This window comes from Lycorma delicatula, chromosome 4 (assembly GCF_047948215.1).
Source record: "Lycorma delicatula isolate Av1 chromosome 4, ASM4794821v1, whole genome shotgun sequence".
NCBI lineage: Eukaryota > Metazoa > Arthropoda > Insecta > Hemiptera > Fulgoridae > Lycorma > Lycorma delicatula.
Window position 1 is genome coordinate 202,313,344 of NC_134458.1, and position 24,951 is coordinate 202,338,294.

At 32.9% G+C, this 24,951-nt stretch overlaps 1 protein-coding gene across 7 annotated transcripts in view; it reads right to left on the bottom strand.

Moving 5' to 3' along the window:
* Nucleotides 1-24,951, bottom strand: part of LOC142324217 (uncharacterized) — a 121,215-nt gene that overhangs the window by 46,184 nt on the left and 50,080 nt on the right. The gene's annotated exons all lie outside the window — the stretch shown is intronic.

Sequence of the window (24,951 nt, forward strand, 5' to 3'; positions counted from 1 at the left end):
TCGGTTTCGATCCGACGAGGCACGGTTCCATCAATGTGGAACTACCATGAAAGCACAGAATTCACGCATCTCGCGTACGGAAATCCACATCAGTGCACTAGTCTCCCCTCCGCGGACAAAAAATGTGAGTTTCGCGTGCAATATCAGTAGTCGAAACTTCATGACATTCTTTCCGGCACTGTGAACTATGACAGACGGTGCAACAATTTGTAAACACTATACCTGCAGAACGGATAGATTATACGTGGTTTTAATAGGACAATGCTACGGCTCATATAGCCGCAAAGAACTAGAGTTGGGAAAAACTAATCATTATAATGATTCAAATCACATAAATCAGTTAGTTATCGAGATAACTAACATATGTTAGTTATCGAGAATCCCTGATTCGAATCACATTAATCTTTCAGTGAATCCGAAGTCAATAATTATTAAAAACAAACATCAGACATAAACGAGTATTTTTATGGATCACTGCAACGCAATGCCAAAAGACCTTGACAGCCACTTTTGTTTAAAATACCGGTACACGTAAATAAAAATGATACGTTTAAGCATTTTATATTAGTTTACATATTAATTCTGTTTCACGTTGCTGAAGTAGTTATGTGAAGTGAGAGGGTATCGGATCCGTAACCATGGACTCATCGGTCTGAATCCAACTTTAGATACATATATATTTTTTTAAACTTTTTTTAATTTAAATATACTGATTTATTAATAATTATTAACCTCTGTAAAAAATTTTGAAATAAACTCAAAAGTACATAAAATTTTATTTTACTAATAACTTCTGATTTTTCTTCATATATAATTTTTTATTATTATTGAATTGTTATTTGTTGTAAAAGGTTTTTACAATAAGAGGTTAATAATTTTTTTATACCTGTACTTTAAGTTTCTACATAGAAGATTAAAACCTTTTTTCAACAAAACAAACTAACATCTGACTACAAGTTTGGCTTTCAAACTTTTCATAGTACCATCGAACAGATTCATAGAGTTCTTTCTAATATTCAGATAGTTTCAGACAAAGAACGTCTGCTCTACTATTTTTTTTTAAATCTGCCAAGTCTTCAGATTAGGTGTAGCACACTGGCCTTTTTAAAATTAATCAACATCTACCTTTTCAGTATTTTAACATTTTCAGTTCTTTTTTAAGTAATAGATATTTCAAGGTTAAATCCAAACTGAATTGTCTCCACTATTTTCCATAAATATATGGATTGTTCAAGGAAGTGTAATATTCATACACTTCCAAATATGCCAGTTTCTCCCAACACTGTAATAGTTCCCTTTACTTATGTTCTTTGCTTGTACTGTGTGAAAATAATTGAAGCATCACCAGACACCATGTCACAACACCTTCATGAATAGTTAAACAACACTGAAGCATGATGGAAGTTGTGGCAAATAAAGTCTAACGAAAATAAAAGTACACATTTAGTTTCACTCTGAACAAATGTCCACTTGTTATAATCGATGACATTCAGCTACCGCAATCAAATTCTACAAAATACTTTGGTATTCATCTTGACAAAAGGCCCACATTTGGAAAAACGAGAAAAACTGAATATTAAATTTTGTCAGTTGTACTGGATTGTAAATTTAAAGTCAAAATTATCGCTGAAAGAGTTAATTATTTACAAAGCCATCCCTAATCCAATCTGGATTTATGGCAGCCAGTTATTGGGAATATTAATAAAATTCAATGTAATTATATTACATTTTCAATCCAAAGTTTTTCACAGCTCACAGATTTACCTTGGTCCATTACAGATAAGAAAGTACACGACTCTTCACATACCTACAGTTATAGAAAGAATCTCAATTTAATAATCAAAGCTCAACGGTCATCCAAATGTACTGTCAATTAACCTTTTAAATCAGATTTGACACTTACATCCTACTGACCTTTTTTAAAATTCAAGATTTTTAAGAAGTCAATCCTTCTAAGAGAAGTAAGAAGTAATTATTTTTTAACTTTTGCCGTTGAGTTTTTATCCTTGAAGACATTTGTAAACATTCATTCACCTCATTTTTACATTTGTCCTGAATGAAAAATTATGGATATCTACTAGCATTAAAACAAGTTTATATCAGCTGTTATTTATCTCAAACACATTCTAAAATATGTTAAACCAATTTAAAAAATAAACCACCTAATAATGTCATCTGATGTCAGTGTGAAACAGCTGCAATGTAGACTATTTCCTTACTCATTTCCTGTCAGATCATGACTGTTTCAGGTCGAACCTGTAGTGCAGCGAGTATGATTTGTGCTTTTATTGAGGCACCCTCGACAATGTTGAACACGTGATCTTCGTGTGCATCAAATGGACTACTAAACCAAGGGTGAGGTATGTAACGGACCTGTTAGACAAGAATAACATAATCGAATGTGATTTCTGAGTTAGTGAGGATCCCCACTGCGTTGAGGGGGGGAGTAGAATGGTGGCCAGCCTGCTGGAATGGTGGGCATCCACCTACGTCAGTTAAATTTGGTTAGACCACATTCCGGAGGCTAAACGGAAAAAGAGAGTGAGGTAGTGTAGTGGTCATTAGTCTAGCAACCATTAGACTGGGCTGGGCTAATAGTTTCTTTTCATGGTTTACAGATACAAATGGTATCTTTACATAGAACTAGTAGTTAATGATTTAAAGAACAATTTAGATCCAGAGTAACAGTGCAAGGTGAAAAGATAAAGATGCAACGATTTGCTGATGATATAGTAATTCTAACTGAGAGTAAAAAATATTTAGAAGAAACAACGAACATCACGGATGAAATCCTACGCAAGAACTACTGCCATGAAAATAAACAAGAACAAAATGAAAGTAATGAAATGTAGTAGAAATAAAGTAAATGGACCGCTGAATATAAAAATAGGAAGAGAAAAGATTATGGAGGTAGAAGAATTTTGTTATTTGGGAAGTAGAATTACTAAAGATGGAAAGGCAGGAAATTCCAAATAAATAAATAAATAGGAAATGCCAAAATGCCGATTAGTAGAGGCGAAACGAACTTTCAGTAAGAAATATAAGTTGCTTACATCAAAAATTAATTTAAACATCAGGAAAACATTTTTAAAAGTGTATGTTTGGAGCGTAGCTTCATATGGAAGTGAAACTTTGACAATCGGAGTATTTCCAGAGAAGAAAAGAGTAGAAGCTTTGAAATGCAGCGCTACAGGAGAATGTTAAAAATCAGACAGGTGGATAAAGTGACAAATGAAAAGATGTTTAGTCAAATCAATGAAAAAACAAGCATTAAAAAATATATAGTTAAAATAAGAGACAGACTTATATCAAGGCATACTTATATATTAAGGCATTCTGGAATATTCGCTTTCATATTGAAGGGACAGGTAGATGGTAAACATCTTGCAGGCAGGCAATGTTTGGAATATGTAAAACAAATTGTTAGGGATGTAGGATGTAGGGAGTTTACTGAAATAAAACATTTGGCACTAGATAGGGAGTCTTGGAAAGCTGCATCAAACCAGTCAAATGACTGAATACAAAAAAAAAGAAATAAGGCATAGATTTATCTTTTAATTTATACTCTTTTGATTTCTTAATTCTTTATTTAGAATTTATAAATCTGATTTCTTGTTTCTCTATGTTTTAAAACCTTCTTTCTAAACTGTTAAGAAAATTTTTCTTAAGTTTTTGCTAATCAATCAGTTTTGTTCTTGTGTAAATGTTTTATATATAATTATGGAGTATTATTGACTTAAACGTGGTACTTAAAAATGGAGCTTCTTCAATAACTACCTTATCAGAAAGAGAAAGCCGATAAAAATTTAGCCAATTAAGAAACATTCCCTTTTCCGTATCTCAGATTTCACGTTACATTCAACGCCCTCACAGATGGCTTTTCAGTAACTATCTTATCAGCGAGAGAAAGCCGATAAAAATTTAACCAATAACAAGAAAAATTCTCCCTTCCATGTCTTACATTACACCTAAAATTAAACGCCCTCACAGATTACTTCATCATAATTACTTTATCGGAGAGAGAAAGCCGGTACATTTTCACGAATGACAAGAAACAATCTCTCTTCCGTATCTCAGATTGCACTTACCAATCACCTTCCTCATAGCTTCCTTGGTCAATAACTACATTATCAGAAAAGGAAAGCCGATAAAAATTTAACTACTGAATTGAAACATTCACTCCTCCATATCTCACACTACACCTAACATATAAGCCGTCACAGATTAATTCTTCAATAACTAACTTATGAAAGTGAGAAATCCGATAAAAAATGAGTCGATGAGGAAAAACATTCACTCTTCCGTATCTGAGATTACAACTACCATTCATCGCCTTCAGAGATTACTTGTTCAAGAACAAACTTATCAGAAAGAGAAACCCGATAAATTGTAACCGATGGCAAAAAACATTCTCTCTTCCGTATCTCAGATTAAACCTAAAATTCACTGCCTTCACACATTACTTCATCAATAACTACCTCATGAAAGAGAGAAAGCTGATAAAAAATTTAAATAACAAAATGCATTCACTCTCTGTAACTCAGCTTACACCCAAAAAATTAATACATCATAACTACTTTATCAGAGAAAGAAAGCAAATAAAAATTTAACCAATGAAGAAAAACATTCCCTCTTCAGTATCAAAGATTACACCTAACATTCAACGCCCTAAAGATTACTTCATCATAACTACTTTATCAGAGAGAAGAAAATAAAAATTTAACGAAGGACAAGGAAGTTTCACTCTTCCATATGTCAGATTATGCCTAGCATTCAATGCCTTAAAAATTACTTCATCATTTCTACTTTTATCAGAGAGAGAAAGCCAATAAAAATTCAATCAATGAATAGAAACATTACCTCTTCTTTATCTCAGATTACACCTAACATTAAACGCCCTAAAGATTACTTCATCATAACTACTTTATCAGAGAGAGAAAGAAAATAAAAAGAGAGAAAAAGAAAATACAAATTTAACCAAGGACAAGGAAATTTCACTCTTCCATATGTCAGATTACACGTAGCATTCAATGCCCTAAAAATTACTTCATCATTTCTACTTTATCAGAGAGAGAAAGCCAATAAAAATTCAATCAATGAATAGAAACATTACCTCTTCTTTATCTCAGATTACACCTAACATTAAACGCCCTAAAGATTACTTCATCATAACTACTTTATCAGAGAGAGAAAGAAAATAAAAAGAGAGAAAAAGAAAATACAAATTTAACCAAGGACAAGGAAATTTCACTCTTCCATATGTCAGATTACACGTAGCATTCAATGCCCTAAAAATTACTTCATCATTTCTACTTTATCAGAGAGAGAAAGCCAATAAAAATTCAATCAATGAATAGAAACATTGCCTCTTCTTTATCTCAGATTACACCTAACATTAAACGCCCTAAAGATTACTTCATCATAACTACTTTATCAGAGAGAGAAAGAAAATAAAGAGAGAGAAAAAGAAAATACAAATTTAACCAAGGACAAGGAAATTTCACTCTTCCATATGTCAGATTACACGTAGCATTCAATGCCCTAAAAATTACTTCATTATTTCTACTTTATCAGAGAGAGAAAGCCAATAGAAATTCAATCAATGAATAGAAACATTACCTCTTCTTTATCTCAGATTACACCTAACATTAAACGCCCTAAATATTACTTCATCATAACTACTTTATCAGAGAGAGAAAGAAAATAAAAAGAGAGAAAAAGAAAATACAAATTTAACCAAGGACAAGGAAATTTCACTCTTCCATATGTCAGATTACACGTAGCATTCAATGCCCTAAAAATTACTTCATTATTTCTACTTTATCAGAGAGAGAAAGCCAATAAAAATTCAATCAATGAATAGAAACATTACCTCTTCTTTATCTCAGATTACACCTAACATTAAACGCCCTAAATATTACTTCATCATAACTACTTTATCAGAGAGAGAAAGAAAATAAAAAGAGAGAAAAAGAAAATACAAATTTAACCAAGGACAAGGAAATTTCACTCTTCCATATGTCAGATTACACGTAGCATTCAATGCCCTAAAAATTACTTCATTATTTCTACTTTATCAGAGAGAGAAAGCCAATAAAAATTCAATCAATGAATAGAAACATTACCTCTTCTTTATCTCAGATTACACCTAACATTAAATGCCCTAAAGATTACTTCATCATAACTACTTTATCAGAGAGAGAAAGAAAATAAAAAGAGAGAAAAAGAAAATACAAATTTAACCAAGGACAAGGAAGTTTCACTCTTCCATATGACAGATTACACGTAGCATTCAATGCCCTAAAAATTACTTCATCATTTCTACTTTATCAGAGAGAGAAAGCCAATAAAAATTCAATCAATGAATAGAAACATTACCTCTTCTTTATCTCAGATTACACCTAACATTCAACACCCTAAAGATTACTTCATCATAACTACTTTATCAGAGAAAGAAAGAAAATAAAAAGAGAAAGAAAGAAAATACAAATGTAACCAAGGACAAGGAAGTTTCACTCTTCCATATGTCAGATTACACGTAGCATTCAATGCCCTAAAAATTACTTCATCATTTCTACTTTATCAGAGAGAGAAAGCCAATAAAAATTCAATCAATGAATAGAAACATTACCTCTTCTTTATCTCAGATTACACCTAACATTAAACGCCCTAAAGATTACTTCATCATAACTACTTTATCAGAGAGAGAAAGAAAATAAAAAGAGAGAAAAAGAAAATACAAATTTAACCAAGGACAAGGAAATTTCACTCTTCCATATGTCAGATTACACGTAGCACTCAATGCCCTAAAAATTACTTCATCATTTCTACTTTATCAGAGAGAGAAAGCCAATAAAAATTCAATCAATGAATAGAAACATTACCTCTTCTTTATCTCAGATTACACCTAACATAACTACTTTATCAGAGAGAGAAAGAAAATAAAAAGAGAGAAAAAGAAAATACAAATGTAACCAAGGACAAGGAAGTTTCACTCTTCCATACGTCAGATTACACGTAGCATTCAATGCCCTAAAAATTACTTTATCATTTCTACTTTATCAGAGAGAGAAAGCCAATAAAAATTCAATCAATGAATAGAAACATTACCTCTTCTTTATCTCAGATTACACCTAACATTAAACGCCCTAAAGATTACTTCATCATAACTACTTTATCAGAGAGAGAAAGAAAATAAAAAGAGAGAAAAAGAAAATACAAATTTAACCAAGGACAAGGAAATTTCACTCTTCCATACGTCAGATTACACGTAGCATTCAATGCCCTAAAAATTACTTCATCATTTCTACTTTATCAGAGAGAGAAAGCCAATAAAAATTCAATCAATGAATAGAAACATTACCTCTTCTTTATCTCAGATTACACCTAACATTAAACGCCCTAAAGATTACTTCATCATAACTACTTTATCAGAGAGAGAAAGAAAATAAAAAGAGAGAAAAAGAAAATACAAATTTAACCAAGGACAAGGAAGTTTCACTCTTCCATATGTCAGATTACACATAGCATTCAATGCCCTAAAAATTACTTCATCATTTCTACTTTATCAGAGAGAAAGCCAATAAAAATTCAATCAATGAATAGAAACATTACCTCTTCTTTATCTCAGATTACACCTAACATTAAACGCCCTAAAGATTACTTCATCATAACTACTTTATCAGAGAGAGAAAGAAAATAAAAAGAGAGAAAAAGAAAATACAAATTTAACCAAGGACAAGGAAATTTCACTCTTCCATATGTCAGATTACACGTAGCATTCAATGCCCTAAAAATTACTTCATCATTTCTACTTTATCAGAGAGAGAAAGCCAATAAAAATTCAATCAATGAATAGAAACATTACCTCTTCTTTATCTCAGATTACACCTAACATTAAACGCCCTAAAGATTACTTCATCATAACTACTTTATCAGAGAGAGAAAGAAAATAAAAAGAGAGAAAAAGAAAATACAAATTTAACCAAGGACAAGGAAGCATCACTCTTCCATATCTCATACTACACCTAATCATCCTTTGCCGTAAAGATTACTTCATCATAACTACTTTCTCCTGACAACTCGATAGTCATTTGCCGAACAGGCTTTAAAACAACAATACAATCGGTGTTGATTATCCATTCTAAGGCATCCAAAAATCGAAGAGCTTTTGGAATTTCAGATATCGTAACGAACAATGGATCTTTAAATAGCCTTTCCAGCATCATTAAAATAGAATTCCACCTGGTCCAGACATCCTGTTTAATTTTTAATACAGGTTATCCCACGATCAGTTATTAATTTGCTTGTTGCCGTAACACACTACGTTTAAAATGCGAACAAAATACCTGAATTTTTTCAATAAATCTAAGTACTCTATGTTCTTTTTACCATCATCTTGTACAGGGGTAACTTAAGCTTGTGAGCCACACACGGACGGTAATGCAAATTTAAATGTTCATTAATCGCGTTCTTTATTTTACATCCGTTGTCTGCAACTATTGCCACTATTTTATCGGTGATATTCCATTCTTCGAAAATTGTTTTTAACATAGAGCCGATTGCCACTCCCGTTCGAGCAACTGATTTTTCGCGAGTCGCCGGTACAATTGAATGATGTTTGTTACCGCGTGTAAAATGTAACAAACAATTTATTGCCATCGGTCCACCAAATATCGGTAGTTACTGAAACATGTTTTATTGAATTTAAGATATTTTTAACTTTTTCCGACGTTCGAGAATAAATTTGTGGTAGCATTGTACACGATAAATGTTTCCTACTACGTGACGTATACAACCGGTTCAATTTTTTTGTATAATCTAAAAAACCAGAATTTTCAACCGACGGTAAAGGTTGAAAATCGGTAGCTACAACCTTAATGTTGCACATATCGATTGCACTTTTTTCTGCGATAGATAATTATTTTCATAGTTGTTTTTTAGGCGGAGCTATATTTACTTTATTAAATTTAATTTTACTACCTGGTGTTTCGGCTGATGATATGGAAGGAACGCGATCCGCTATTACTGGTACTGTGCGTCGGTGAGGTTGATTAACCGATGAAGTAGAAGTTTCAGAAGTATTTTCTCTTTCGTTATTATTATTACTCTAAAATCACCTGACCATTCGATAACGTAGACTGGAATAAAATGTTCAACATTTTAAAAAAATTAGTGTTCAAATACAGAGATAAAAGAACAATTGCTAACATGTACAGGAACCCAACAGCAACAGTAACAGCAACAGCAACAGTATTGAAGTGTTCTTCAATAGAACATATGAAAGAAGCCGTAATAAGAAAGGGAGTCCGACAAGGATGTTCCCTATCTCCGTTACTTTTTAATCTTTACGTGGAACTAGCAGTTAATGATGTTAAAGAACAATTTAGATTCGGAGTAACAGTACAAGGTGAAAAGATAAAGATGCTACGATTTGCTGATGATATAGCAATTCTAGCCGAGAATAAAAAGGATTTAAAAGAAACAATGAACGGCATAGATGAAGTCCTACGCAAGAACTATCGCGTGAAAATAAACAAGAACAAAACAAAAGTAATGAAATGCAGTAGAAATAACAAAGATGGACCACTGAATGTGAAAATAGGAGGAGAAAAGATCATGGAGGTAGAAGAATTTTGTTATTTGGGAAGTAGAATTACTAAAGATGGACGAAGCAGGAGCGATATAAAATGCCGAATAGCACAAGCTAAACGAGCCTTCAGTAAGAAATATAATTTCTTTACATTAAAAATTAATTTAAATGCCAGGAAAAGATTTTTGAAAGTGTATGTTTGGAGTGTCGCTTTATACGGAAGTGAAACTTGGACAATCGGAGTATCTGAGAAGAAAAGGTTTTTGAAATGTGGTGCTGTAAGAGAATGTTAAAAATAAGATGTGTGGATAAAGTGACAAATGAAGAGATATTACGGCAAATAGATGAAGAAAGAAGCATTTGGAAAAATATAGTTAAAAGAAGAGACAGACTTATAGGTCTCATACTAAGGCATCCTGGAATAGTCGCTTTGATATTGGAAGGACAAGTAGAAGGGAAAAATTGTGTAGGCAGGCCACGTTTGGAATATGTAAAACAAATTGTTAGGGATGTAGGATGTAGAGGGTATACTGAAATGAAACGACTAGCACTAGATAGGGAATCTTGGAGAGCTGCATCAAACCAGTCAAATGACTGAAGACAAAAAAAAATTATTATTACCCAATTCTTCATTTAACTGTAAAGAATAGTAATGATTATAAATGAATAAGGAAATTATGTAAAAAGTATCTACAAGAGAGATGTGTGTATATAAAGTTAAAAAATTTCTATCGGTAAAATGTGTTAACTTATATTAAAAATTATTTATATAGGTTGGTAATATAATTTTTCATAAAAAAATTTATTTAAGGTATCTAGAAAAAACTTACTGATGAAGAATTTGTTTCCCCTACAAAATACTAAAGACCTGTTAATTTGGTGAAGAGTAATGCTTGAACATGTATTAAAAAAAAAAAAAAAATAATGTACATATGCTGGGTTTTGTATTGTGAAATAAATAAATAAATTTTGTATTGTGAAATAAAACTCAGTCTTTTTTTATACCTATTATGAACTTTAATCAATTATATATTTTCCATTTTGCCATCTTTCTAGTAACTTCATGATTCCACACTCATAGAGCATAAAGCGGCTTGCGAGGTCATCCTCGAAAATGTCCACCAGGATGCCGCTATTCTTCTAAGTGACAAGGAGCATTTTCATCCATTAGGATTTGTAAATAAACAAAATTAGCGTTATCGGGCTTCGCATAATCCACGGCAAATTCTTGAAAAACCACTTCACAGTCGATATGTTACAGTGCGGTGTGCGGTTTCAAAGTTCGGCATAATCGGCCCGTATATTTTTGAGGAGTTAAATCGCCGAGTAACAGTAACATCTCATCGATACGTAAACGTGTCGAATAAATTTTTGCGACCGAAACCGAATGACTTTCAAGGACGTGAAATTTGGTTTCAACAGGACGGTGTCACCGTCCGTACGGCGAGAATCGCAACGGATGTTCTGCGAGAAACCTTTCCTGGACGTTTGATTTCCCGATTTGGCGACATTCCTTGGCCGGTTCACCTGATCTGGCTGTTTGTGATTTTTTTTTGCGGGGGTATCTCAAACGTAAAGTCTTCAGTAGTCGACCGCAGTCGATCGCAGAACTCAAGGAGGCCATTCGACGACAAACTGAAGCGGTTCCACAAGCGATGATCGAGCGAGCAACGTCAAATTTTAGAATGAGGTTAAGCGAATGTGTGAGGAGTAATGAAAAACATTTGGACGAAATAATATTCAAACGAAAAAATCTACGCAAGTTATTCACTATAAATTGCAAAAATTGATTTTTAATTTGATAAATTAAATGTTTTAATAGTACGAAACACAGTTTAATTATTATCCCTCAAAAATCGTCAGGTTTATATGCCGGACCCTGTAAAAGACACGTAGACCAAATTAAAATAAATATTGAACCAGAATAAAAAAGGGACTAATGATAAATAACAAAAGATAAAATAATACCTCCGCGTTGTCTGTAACCTTGTAACAAAAATAATTTATTACAAAGGTTAGTAAATGTAAACGTATTAAAAAACAAAATTCTTAATCGAAATAACATTTAAACGATTATCCCTTTCCTTTAGATTTTATTCGTAGGCGGGGATATACATTGTGTTCGGAAAGCAATTGTACAATACGCTTCAGAATTACCAGATGCGTTCTAATCTTTCGGCGTTAGGTTTGTTGCCCGGTGAATTCACTGGGCGTTGTTCAGTAATAAACCTCTCTTTTTCTGTTTAGCCTCCGGAACCACCGTAAGGTATTACTTCAGAGGATGATATGTATGAATGTAAATGAAGTGTAGTTTTGTAGTCAGATCGACCGTTTCTGAGATGTGTGGTTAATTGAAACCCGACCGCCAAAGAATACCGGTATCCACGTTCTAGTAATCAAATCCTTATAAAAGTAACTGTCTTTACTAGGATTTGAACCTTAGAACTCTCGAGTTCGAAATCGGCTGATATGCGATGAGTTTAAGACTAGATCGACTCGGTGGGTTCAGTAATAAACCAAAACGTCAGCTGTTGAGTTGTCGCTGAACGATGTGCTTCATTTCGTTCGTTTATCGGAATCGTTAGTTCCGAGAAACGTAATGGTTTTTTTTTTCGGTAGAGGAACGCATTTTTCTCGTTGAAGACGTCTTTCGCGAAGGTAACAAGTACACTGATGTAGTGAAGCAGAACTTTTTTGAAAAGTTTACAATTACTCCTCTTCCTCACCGCAATACGGTTCGAAATCTTATCGAAACATTTAGGGCGACAGGATGTATTGAAGACGCCGATCGAAGTGGAATATCACCTAGACTAAACGAACAGAAACTGCTTGATATTTCGAACGTTATGGCCGAAAGTCCATCGATGTCAACGCGTAAGTAAGCGCAGCAGCGAGATATCGTAGTTGCTACCGATCATAAATCTAACAAAAGAACTGCAACTCCCCTACAAAGCAATGTGTGTTCAAGAACTGAAGCCTACAGATCATACCGAAGGACTAAATTATCGACTAAAATTCCGTCGGTATCCTCGACACGACATTTTTTACAGATGAAGCGTGGTTTCATATTAATTCACAAAATACATTACTATGGTCTGCAACTAACCCCCGTGAATTACACGAAGCGAAAATTGGAGTCCGGTTCAGACTATTTTTTTACCTCAAAAATTGAATAAAACATGTTCCACAACCGTAACTGTTAGAAAAGTAATGTAAAATACAAAATTTAAATCGCAACACACAGTGTTATACGTCTTACGTTAAACTGCTGGAAAAGAAATAAACTTTCGGAAAAAAATATATGTGTAGATTATTTAATTCTAAGTAAATTTATGTAAACGACTGAACATAAAGGAAAGTATAAAAACATTGACTGAATAAAATAGAACGAAACGTGGAATAAGTACACGTTATTATAATATTATTAAACCAGACCAAAAACCATTTTATTATTAGCAAACATCTACGGAGAAAATCGCTCTATTAAAAATAAATAAAAAAAGCTGACAACACAGTTGTAGTACTTTTCCGTCACGCGGCTTTTTTCTGATGCAAGGCTTACGTACAACTTAATTTAAAATATTTATCGTTTTATTTAAATATAATATTTTTCCGTTAATTTAATTCAATGATTCTAACTAAAGCGCGCGCGCATACCGTATTCTATTCGCGCGGATGTGGCGGTACTAGCGGCCACTTTAAATACTTTACTACACTTTAAATATTATTAATTTTTTAATTCTGCCGCTCAACTGCGACGTCACAACATAACAGTCGTCTACAAAAATACCCACCGGGTCGGTATAGTGGTGAATTATGCATGCAAATCACCTAATTTTGAAGTCGAGCGGGCCAAAGTTCAAATCCTAGTAAAGGCAATTACTTTTATACGGATTTGAATTCTAGATCGTGGATACCGGTATTCTTTGGCGGTTGGGTTTCAATTAACCGCACACCTCAAAACGGTCGACCTGACACTGCACAAGGCTGCACCTCATTTACATTCATACATATCGTCCTCTGAAGTTATACCTTACGGTGGTTCCAGAGACTAAATAGAAAAAGAAAGAGAGACGACTACAACAGCTGTATGTCAGTGCTACACTAGCGCTTCTTTTGGTGAGAGGGGGTACTAATATTGAGGGTGATCTTGCTCTACAGCCTCACCTCTTTGACCTTTTAAATTGAAATTTTAATGTCATCAATGCCTCATATATAGTAGTAATCTGATTAGGTTGTCATAATCGGTTCGGTAATTCTAGAGATATAAGGTGATTTAGGACGTGGCACCTAACACCGAACACGCACACGTACATACGAATTTTCGGAAAATTACCATTCGGTTTTTTGGGTTCCTTGGCTGTCTAAACCTCAAAATTTGGTGAAATCCGTATGTACCCAAATTAGGCCGATTATCATAATTCCCCTTCTATAGCTGTAGCTCTACTATAGCGCTAGTCGGGAAAGTAAAGGAAAAATTAAATAAGGTGAATCGGTTGATTTCGAAGTCGAGAGTTCTAAGGTTCAAATCCTAGTAAAGGCAAGAATAACCTTTTTACGGATTTGAATACTAGATCTTGGATACCGGTATTCTTTGGCGGTTAGGTTTCAATTAAACAAATATCCCAGGAACGGTGGACCTGACGAGTTACACGTTTATGCTCCAAAGAGAAAGACCATAAAAATGACTACACTAAAACACTAGCTCTGATGGTTAGCCGTATGACCTTCAAAAAAGGTCCAAGGTGATATGTGTGATTATATATTTCAATGTAAAATTTTCTACTCCTTTCATCGGCAGATCAAAAGTAGGTCATTCCGTGTAAATAATCATGTTAACCTTACAATAAGGTAAAAGTCACGTTCAAGGTAAAATTCAAGGTTACTATGAGATGTCTCTTTCCAATCTGTCTAAACGAATTAACGAATAACGAATTTTCTATGACACGTCATTAACATTATCCGATTTTCTTATAGATTTACAATATTATTAAAACTTACTGATAAATTTAATATGTAAATCGTTTTGTTTTTTTTTTATCGTTTTCAGGCAACGTAAGTTTTTTAATATTCAAACATGAGTAAATGTAATACAGCGGCTGAAATGTTTACTACAGTATTAGCACTTATGGGTAACAGATTATTGATAAACCTTAAACACCATTAAGGGGAAAAATTGTATTGTATCGGCAATTATTTCATTATTTTGATGGAAGTTCCGTCAGACTTAAAAAAAAGTGTTATAGTTATGATACCAAAGAAAGCAAGGGCAGATAAATGTGAAGAATACAGAACAATTAGTTTAACTAGTCACGCATCAAAAATCTTAACTAGAATTTTGTTCAGAAGAATTGAGAGGAGAGTGGAAGACCGATTTGGTTTCAGGAAAAGTATAGGGACAAAGGAAGCAATTTTAGGCCTCAGATTAATAGTAGAAGGAAGATTAAAGGAAAAAACACAGACATATAATTCAATGAATGTTACCTTCTTGTTATATAATTAACTGGCAAGCTTCCACTTCGGTGTCGTACTATTTTGCATGTTTCAGGTAATTATATTAATTTAAAAAAAAAACAAAGTAAAATAACAACTCAAGTATAGCATTTTGATAAAGTCGCAATAAATTTTTAGTTAATTTTTTATATACAAGTGTGTTAAAATACATGACAATAGCATTATGATTGCGAAAAGAGATCACCTCATTTTTTTTACAAATAACAACAGTTTTGTAAAAAAAAAAACCACTGAATTCAGTCATTTAATTATATATTTTTATAGTAACATATCTTTACGTTTCTTCTACACGTAAAATTAATATTCTGTTCATTAAACAATAATAAATAACGTAGATCCCATTAGGAACGGGTAAATATGCATTCCACGGAAAAAACCAGGTGCTATCTCAGCATTTGCTTGGATGGATTAAGGGAAACCACGATAAAATACTAAACAAAAGAACTACTTCGTAATTCTCAAGAGGCCATTGAAAATTATTTCAACACGTACACGTATTTATATTTACATTTCTTTTTATAATGTTGTAAATATTACTATTATTTAAAAAATATTCGTATATTAATACGAATTAATAATCTGTAAGTACTTTTAATTGAATTTTAAATAATTTTTAAACGGCAGTATTTTATTAAACTATAATAACTCATTAATAAATCTCTCGAGTCGAAGAATTGCGGTAATGAGAAAAATAGTAGCAGTATCTAGTATCAGCCCTCAGAGACTCAACACGTATTTAACAGTCATGTATAATTAATTTATAGCAACGTTACGTATATGAAGTTTGAATATTAGAATAAATATAACTTCGGATATAATCAAAACAAAGATTTATATATTTCAGTGAACCAGCGAATAATTTAAACCCAACCGAGGTATTAAACCAAGGTGGTATAAATTATTCGACATTTTTGGTCCCGGATTACGGACTAAATTAAATGTGAAACGAATCGATATGTAAATTATCGATGTAAAATATCGTGTAATCATATTACAATGATCTAACATCATTGTAATCCAATGTTGATGTTAGAAATTGGACGACGATAAATTCATTCTTGTTTGCTAGACGTTGCATCGCTTCAAGCGAATTCACATTTGCGGAAATTTCATTAATAAATTTGGATAAAGTACTTACGGAATCTTTTTTCATAGAATCTCCTCTTAAACCGCGCTCGGCATTTTAAAATGAAATTATATATTTGTTGTCAGATCGTACGTTTTATAATTCTAGAGCGATAATAAAATCGGCATATCTTTTAACGTTAGCTAAAACTTCATCCTTCAAAGAAGAATGTATATAGTGAGATTTTTTACCGTCTTCTTCTTCTCGGTCGTTCCTGGTAGAGGTTCGCGATAGAATAGATTTTTCAGCACGGATTAATTACATAAACAGCCGCCTGCAACTGACGGAAGGGTTCCGGGGTCGGCCGGGTCGGTGGGGAGAAACGCCCGTGCAGACGCGTAGGCGAACTGCAAGTTCATAATTTTGTACGTTCATCTATTTCCGATATGAGATCGCTAAGGGAGAGCGATCAGAATTTTAAATAGAAGTTGAAACGCGTTTATTTTAAAGGGTATTCAACAAAAATACAATTTTAATATAAAAAGTCACGATACGACAACCCTGGCTAAAATGACAGTCGCATAACATTTTTTTTTCTTTTTATATTCGCAATTACGTAGTTTCAAAAGCGGTCTACAGTAAGTACTATTACTGCTAAATTAAAAAATTAAATTAAAAAACCTTAACACTGAAAATAAAAATTAACCATTAAGGATATTTAACCTAACAAAAATTTACATGCGTTATAAATTTAAAGCCAAATTTTAAAACAAAAATCAAATGTTTTTTAAAACTATATTTAAAGGGGACCTTAACTACAAAATTTTAAACAACAAATTAAACAAATTACATTCAAAAAAGGATCTCCTCCCTTGTGCAAATACAACTTCAAGCTACCCCTAACTGAAGTTAAATAAATTATAGCTTAAACCAGTCAATAAAATCAAAAGCTAATAATTTAAGAAAAAGAAATATTAAATAAAGCTACCCCTAACATTATCTAATTTAAATTAAAAAAACAGTAGTTAAAATAAATAAAAGTAAACTTAAAAGTTGATATCTAAAAGCCACACAAATATAAGATAAAGCTACCCCTAACATTATCATAATTTTCTATAAAAAAAAAAAACAATGGTTCAAAATATATAAAAGTAAACTTAAACAACAATAATCTTAACATCATAAATAATAATAAATTTGTTTTTAAAGAACCAAAATAAATACTTAAATAAAACATATGTAATTATTTTACCAAACTAAACCTTAAGATAAGAATTAAACCATGAGGTTTTTTTTTTTTTTTTAATATTTATATATTTTTAAATACACTTATTATAATATAATTATATTCCTTAGGTTTTTTAAATTGCCCCATTAATGAAAGAATTTTAATAATAATGAAAATTTTAATAAAAATAGGTATAATCCCATTTCACCTATGAGTACCAAGAATTATGCAAATAATAAGATGAGAAATATGTATAATAATGATAACTATACAAAAAATCATTCCCACAATTATTGCAACCCAAATAACCAGAATTAAACTAATAATAATATCAATAATTATGGCACCAATCTCAGGAATAAAACAAACATCACTAAAAAAATTAATAGCATACTCATCAATCTCAAATTCACCAGTAATAATCTTTTCATTAATAATTTCAAAACAACAATTTATTCTTCTATTAATTATATACACCATAATCAACTTAACTGTAATAAACACGTTCAAAAAAAATAATATCAATTTTTTAAACCAAATCAATACTCAAACAAATTTAACAAAAACATCCCTAATAATTTCATCATTATCAATAAGAGGTATACCTCCAACTACAGGATTTTTAATAAAATGAATAATTATAAAATCAACAATTTGTATAGCACCAACAATTCCATTAATTATACTAATTTCATCAATTATATCAACATCTACATTATTTAACATCGAGTTAAATACATCATCTTTGACTGATTCTTTTATTTGAGAAATTTTAAATTTATAAAATTCATTATTTTAAAAAATCATTTAAACAAAAAAAAAATCAAGTAAAAAAACACTACTTTTTACATAACATTTCTAAAATCTAAACATACTGTAAAATATCGTTCATTGCAATCTGCAATTAGGCCTGTGCCTCACTGTGAAATTATTCAATTTCCTGAGCCACCTGTGAATGTATATTTTGAAAGCAGCGATGAAGAATCAGGCAGTACTGAAGAAGACAACAATGATTTTGATTTTGAATTAACTTCCGATACCACATCTTATATCACAAGGTAAATTAAACGACTCTGTTAGGGACTTAAACTTATCAAAAAATCAAGCTGAATTGTTAGGATCAAGACTGCAAGGTTGGAATCTACTTCAAAAAAATACTAATATTTCGGGTTTTCGAAACTGACAAAAAGAATTGTTTTAATAGTTTATTGATGAAAATAATTCAGTTTACTGGATAAACATTGATGAGCTTATGTCACACTGAGGACAAGTTCATAAACCTGAGGACTGGCGCCTTTTCATAGATTCATCCAAGTACAGTTTAAGAGCGGTTCTACTACACAACGGTAATAAATATCCTTCGATACCAATTGCTTATGGTATTAATTTGAAAGACATACAATGTGATGAAAGATGTTCTTGAAAAAATAAATTATAAAAAAACATAATTGAAACATATGTGGTGATTTGAAAGTTACAGCTATTTTGTTAGGCATGCAGTTAGGCTATACTAGGTACATATGTTTTCTTTGCGAACGGGACAGCCCTGCTGGGGATAAACATTGTTACCAAAGAGTGGAACAAATGAGACCACTTAACTCCAAATGGAAAATATATTATTCAAGAGCCGTCGGTTGAACCAAAAAAAAATATTGTTACCCCCTCACCAGGCAGCCAGAAATTTCTTCTGCTTTGCTAAACCACCTGTCGTCTTAACTTTGAAGGGAAAAGTGTTGTACATCTTTTGTGATAATTCTACATCACAAAATAAAACAATGTAGTTTTTAAGAAGCATTGTATGAGTAAATCTCTAAAAAAGTGTTAAAACGTGTATTAAAGAAATTATTTTGTATTTCCCAGTGCAAGGCCGAAGCTTCCTCCCTGCTGTAGAGTTTTTGGCAGGGCAGAAAAGATCCTATGGAAAATACACAATAAAAATATTTAAAAAACAGCTTTCATGATCTTAATTTTTCTTTTGATTTCTTATACATAAATTTAAAAGTAAAGGCTAGATAAGGCTCATAAATCTTTTACTCGTTTCAGTTTTACAATTGTTTCGTCTTTTTCTACTCTTTATTATAACCAAACAGTGCAAAAAAGGAGTATGCTAAAGCCAGAACCGTGTATGCATCAGCTATTAAAAAAGCCAAGACCAAATGTTGGAAGGAACTACACGAGGACATTGACAGAGATCTGTGGGGGAAAGGCTACCAGTTGGTATCAGAAAGATTAGGTTGACAGTTTACTGGTGATCGTGAAGGATAAGGTATGTGAATACGTCAGGAAGCTCTTTCTGAAACGAACAGAGCCTTTCAGAGAAGAAATACTAGCTGACATTATACCGCTGTTTACCATGCAGGAGCTTAAGACTGCAGGTAAAAAAATGAAGCTGCATAAGAGTACGGGTCCGGCTGGCATTTCGGTTGAAGTCGTCCGGATCCTGATAGAGGAAGCTCCAGTTACTATTCTAGACGTAATGAATAAAATGACAAAGGGTGATTTTATCCCTACTTCTTGGAAGACATCACAACTGGTCTTAATACAGAAACCTGGGGCGCCGGAGAGCGCAGTACCATATAGACCGATCTGTTTAGTTAAAAATCTTTGCAAGTTATTAGAGCGAATGTTAGAGGCCAGGCTGAGGAATTACATTGAAGAGAGAGGTGGCCTTAGTCAATGGCAACTTGGTTTCCGGTCGAGGAGATCAGCGATTGATGCTGTAAAAGAGGTGATGAAAACTGTCGATAATGCAATGAAAGGTACTCTGTGTACGTGTCAAATCCCAGTGGTCATATTGGTAGATGGCCACAATATATTATATTCTCTCAGTTGGAAGGCTATATTCAAGGTGTTGAAAAAAAGTCAATGTCCCTGCATACCTGAGAAAACTGATTCAAATATATCTGCAGGAAATTTGCTGTATGGTGTACCGGTATGGTACAGATCTCTGAGGTATGATCATAACAGACGACAGCTGGAGGGAGTGCAAAGGAGGATAGCTCAGAGAATTACATGTGCCTACTCCTCGGTGTTCACAGAGGCTTTTACTTGTGGTCGCCAGAGTGTTTCTGCTGCAGCAGTTGGCTGATTCACAGGTGAAGATAGATGATGATATGAGTAAAGAAGAGACATATCGTGAGGTATTAGAGAAGTGGCAGATAGGGTGGACTGTTTCGTGTAAAAGTAAATACACAAGACGATTAATATGTGAGATTGGACCGTGAATCGGGAGAGAATTTGGCGAGATAAATTACTACTGGCTTACACAGTTCCTAACCGGCCACAGCTCCTTCAGAGCGTACTTGTTTGCAAGACACAGAACAGATAGTACAGAGTGTCGGTACTGCAATGAAACAGAAACATCAGAATACATCATCTTTTCCTGTAGTAGATGGGAGAAGGAAAGATGTGAGTGCACACCAGTAACAGGGCAAATTAATCCTGACAATGTGATGTGAAGCGACCGATTTGCAGCTGTGGCTAATTTTGTCTGTATAGTGTTACAACAGAAAGAAAATTATGAGGCAAGAAGAGTTAGATGACAAGCGAGTTGAATATACAACAGAACCCTGGCAGCCGGGTCAGGTGTCGCAAGGGAGTGAAAGACAGCCCCTCATGCAGTTGCCGCTCGTTTGTGTTTACATGCATAGGTGGTAGATGAAGCGAGGGGACTCCAGTAGCCTCTGAGCAAGTTGCAAGTGAAACCAATGTCCAAAAGGAAGGTAAATAGCGATGTAGGGTGTGAATATTAGCTAAAGTGAGTACAGTTGGTAGAAGTCATTATATTATCTAGATTAATGATTAAACTATAGTTAATTAGAGCAAGCAGTGAACTAAAACAGCCCAAGAAGAAACAGTCAGAATAATGTAGCTGTCAGAAGCAGCGTCAAGAGCCAGAAGGTGAGGCGGTGAGGGACAGCCTTCAGTGGAGTCGCCAAGCACAAGCGTGGAGAGACGCTTGTGCAGGTGGGGGCAGCGATGAAGCTACAGGACTGCTAAGCCCCCCTATCTTGTCATCCCCGGTGTTGTGATATACTTAATTGCAAAACCGGCTCTGGGTGGAAAGGAACAGTGAAACCGGAGTTTTACTCAGCGGTAGGGTGAAGGCATTCATAGGCTCTATAACATCTAGCCGAACCCATGTGAGTCCAACACTCCTCCACCACGTGGGGGTACATAAATGGTATTTCTCCACAACATCGATTAAAAAAAAAGATATATATACATACTTAAATATATAAAAAAATGGTAGGCGGCATTTAATTTAAATAGGCATACAATTTTTCAAATTCTAAAAAAAAGTTCATAGCCATCAATAGTCAATAGTCATCAAGCCAATGGTTTTTTTAATGGACCCTTTTACGCACCTAGTACAATAGGAATGTGTGCACACCTTGCAGAGCTTGTTCAAGTAAGAACTGAGGCAAGCAACTTTGGATCTTCGTAATGACATTAAGCTAAAATACTACGTATCAGGTAAGAACTTTTGTATTGCACTACTGAGAGGTTTCCATTCTTAAAAGAGTAGCTTGCAGGACAGAATCATTTTTCAGTTACCATATATCTTTGCGAATCATTTTTGACAATAAATATTATAATATTAAAATGTATCAAATAATATCAAAGTATCAAAATGTGTCAGAACATAAAATATAGATCTCAACTCGCTGATGAGCATCCTGTTGAGTGTTTACGAACAGAATATCATCATACTGATCTAATAATTATGAGGCACTGGTCAATGAAATGGAATGTCAAATATCACATTGATTTTTAGATTGATATTATTTATATAAATATATAATATGAACTTTGTAAACATTCATTTAGCGCAAAAATTTAAACAAAATTTTTCATGAATTTTAATAGTAAAAATTAAAGATAGAAACAGATATCAATTTGTGCATATGTAAACATAAAATTGCTTTGATAAGATATGTAGTACCTGCTCTGCCAGTATTTCAGAATATATTGATATAATAAAATTCAAGGATGGGAATTTGAACCCAGAAGAGCAAAAAAGAAAAGTTTTTGAATTTCTATTTGTGAATCTCTACTGAAACGTAATAAAACTGAGCCATTTCTGAAGCCAGATGATCATCAGTGATGAAAAGTGGATAACCTAAGAACACAATGGTGAAAAAGATTGTGACTGAAGCAAGGAGAAACTCCATAGTCTGTGACAAAGCCCACACTGATGGCCAGGAAGATTATGTTGTGTTAGGTGTAACTGGAAGGCCATCGTGTCTCACAGTCTGGTGCTACCAAGCAGTATGATAGACTCAAACCTGTACTGTTGGCATTTAGTGTGACTGCACTTATCAATAAAAAAAAAAAACGGCCAGAATTAGTAAATAGAAAGGATGTCATACACCATACTGATAACCGCCAGAAAGCGACATCTTTAACAACCTATCAACAATTGCAAGAACTTGACTGGGAGATTTTGATGCGTCCATCATATAGCCTGGACCTACACCGGTAGCATAGCACTTGTTTCAGTCTCTGCAATAATTCCCTGAATGGTGTTAAATTAGTTTCAAAAAAGGCCTTTGAAAACCTTGTAACTCAATTTTAAGAACGGAAACCTTAGAAGTTCTATAGTGTAGGATTTATGGTGTTGACAGAAAAATGGAAGAAGGTTATCAAAAAATATGGTCCAGGTAGTCTCAAAATGTAATTTTTCAAAAACAATAAATGTATTCTACATTTTGGATTCCAAAGGCTCAGTACTTTTTAGACAACCGGAAATAAAGAAAATACGAATTATGTAATATGCAAGTTATTTCAAAGCTTTATTAACAGAATGTACATATATAACATAAATGGTTCCAAATGATCTTGTTTATAAACTAATTAGTTTAGAGTAGTATATACAATAATGTAAAAAGAAAAAACTAGCCACAAACTGCAAAGATCCTATAACAGAGACAATTTATACCACTTTGTAACCTAATTTGACTTTTCAGTAAAACTTTCTAGATAAAAATTACAAATGAAATTTTCTAACCCGTATGAATAGAGATGTCTTTTTAAACTATCCCTGTGACAAAATGTTTTCTTACAAAAATTACAAGTAAATTTCTTCTCACCATTATGAACAGAGAGATGTGTTTTTAAATTAGAGCTTTCATTAAAAGTTTTTTTACAAAACTTTCTCATTTGTATTAGTAGAGATATGTGTTTTTAACTTACTGCGTCGAATAAACGTTTTTTTAGAAAAATTATATTTTAAGTTTTTTTTTACAACATGAATAGATAAGTGTGACTATAATGTAGATCTCCGAGTGAAAGACTCCTGACAAAGAACACATGTGTGAATAGGAAGATGAAAAGATATAACATTCCTTTCTTTAACACGTTTTTCTGTAATTTGCAAGCACTTTTTTTAAAAGAAAAACTGTTAAAATCATCATATTCTTCATCGATGACATTATCACAAATGCAATTATATTTTAATTTATTGCAAACCACACAATTTGATGTCTGTAAACTACTTTCAGTAATTCTTTCCTCCACATCATCGATAATTTCTTCAATAAGATAAAAAAAAAAAAATGTAACTGTTAAGTTAAAAATGTATCGGAATTGACAAATCTACAAATTGACAACTTTATACTTTAATATTAAATATCTTATGTTCATATTTAAGGAAGCACAATATATTTGTTTCAATGTAGCAAAAATAGAAATTTCATTAGTACAAACAGTTAAAATATAAGGAACAAAATTTAGCAATCCCTAAACTACATGCTACTAAGCATACAAACTAAAACTGGTCTGACAACAGACAATTTTATAATGGCAAATAAAAAAAAAATTACTGTAGATTAGTTCTGTTAATATTAACTGAAAATAGAAACCTGGCAATAAGTGTAAATATTTTCCAAACTCATCCCCAGATAAAGATATTGGTCATTACATTTGTTCTTAAAAAATCAAACAAGAGTAATAAGATCGGTTTATCATTTTTATTAGATTTTCATCCGCTGGAAGAACTGAATGAAATGAAAAATAAGAGAAAATAGGTTTAGTACTGGATGGGTGAATCAAGTTAATAATGAAAGAGTCATATACTGAAGATACAAAATTATATTAATTGATCATGAAAATGGGGCGTGAAATGTTAGAAGTCTAAAAAAGGTTGGTAGGTTAGAAAACTAAAGAGGGAAATGGATAGGATAAATGTAGATGTAGTAGGAATTAGCGAGGTTCGATGGGAAGAGGAAAAACGACGTCTGGTCTGGTGATTTTAGAATAATTGACTCAACTTCAAATAATGGGCAGGCAGGAGTAGGTTTCGTAATGAACAAGAAGATAGGGAAGAGAGTAGAGTATTTCAAAATGCAAGACGATATATTGCAACTGATGGATGAACGTAGAAAATATAAGAATGCTAGTGATGAAGAAAGTAAAAGGAACTATCGACAATTAAGAAATACAACAAACAGTAAGTGCAAACTAGCGAAAGAAGAGTGGATTAAACAAACGTGTTCAGAAGTGGAAAGAGAAACGAACATGGTAAAATAGATGGAGCATACAGGAAAGTTA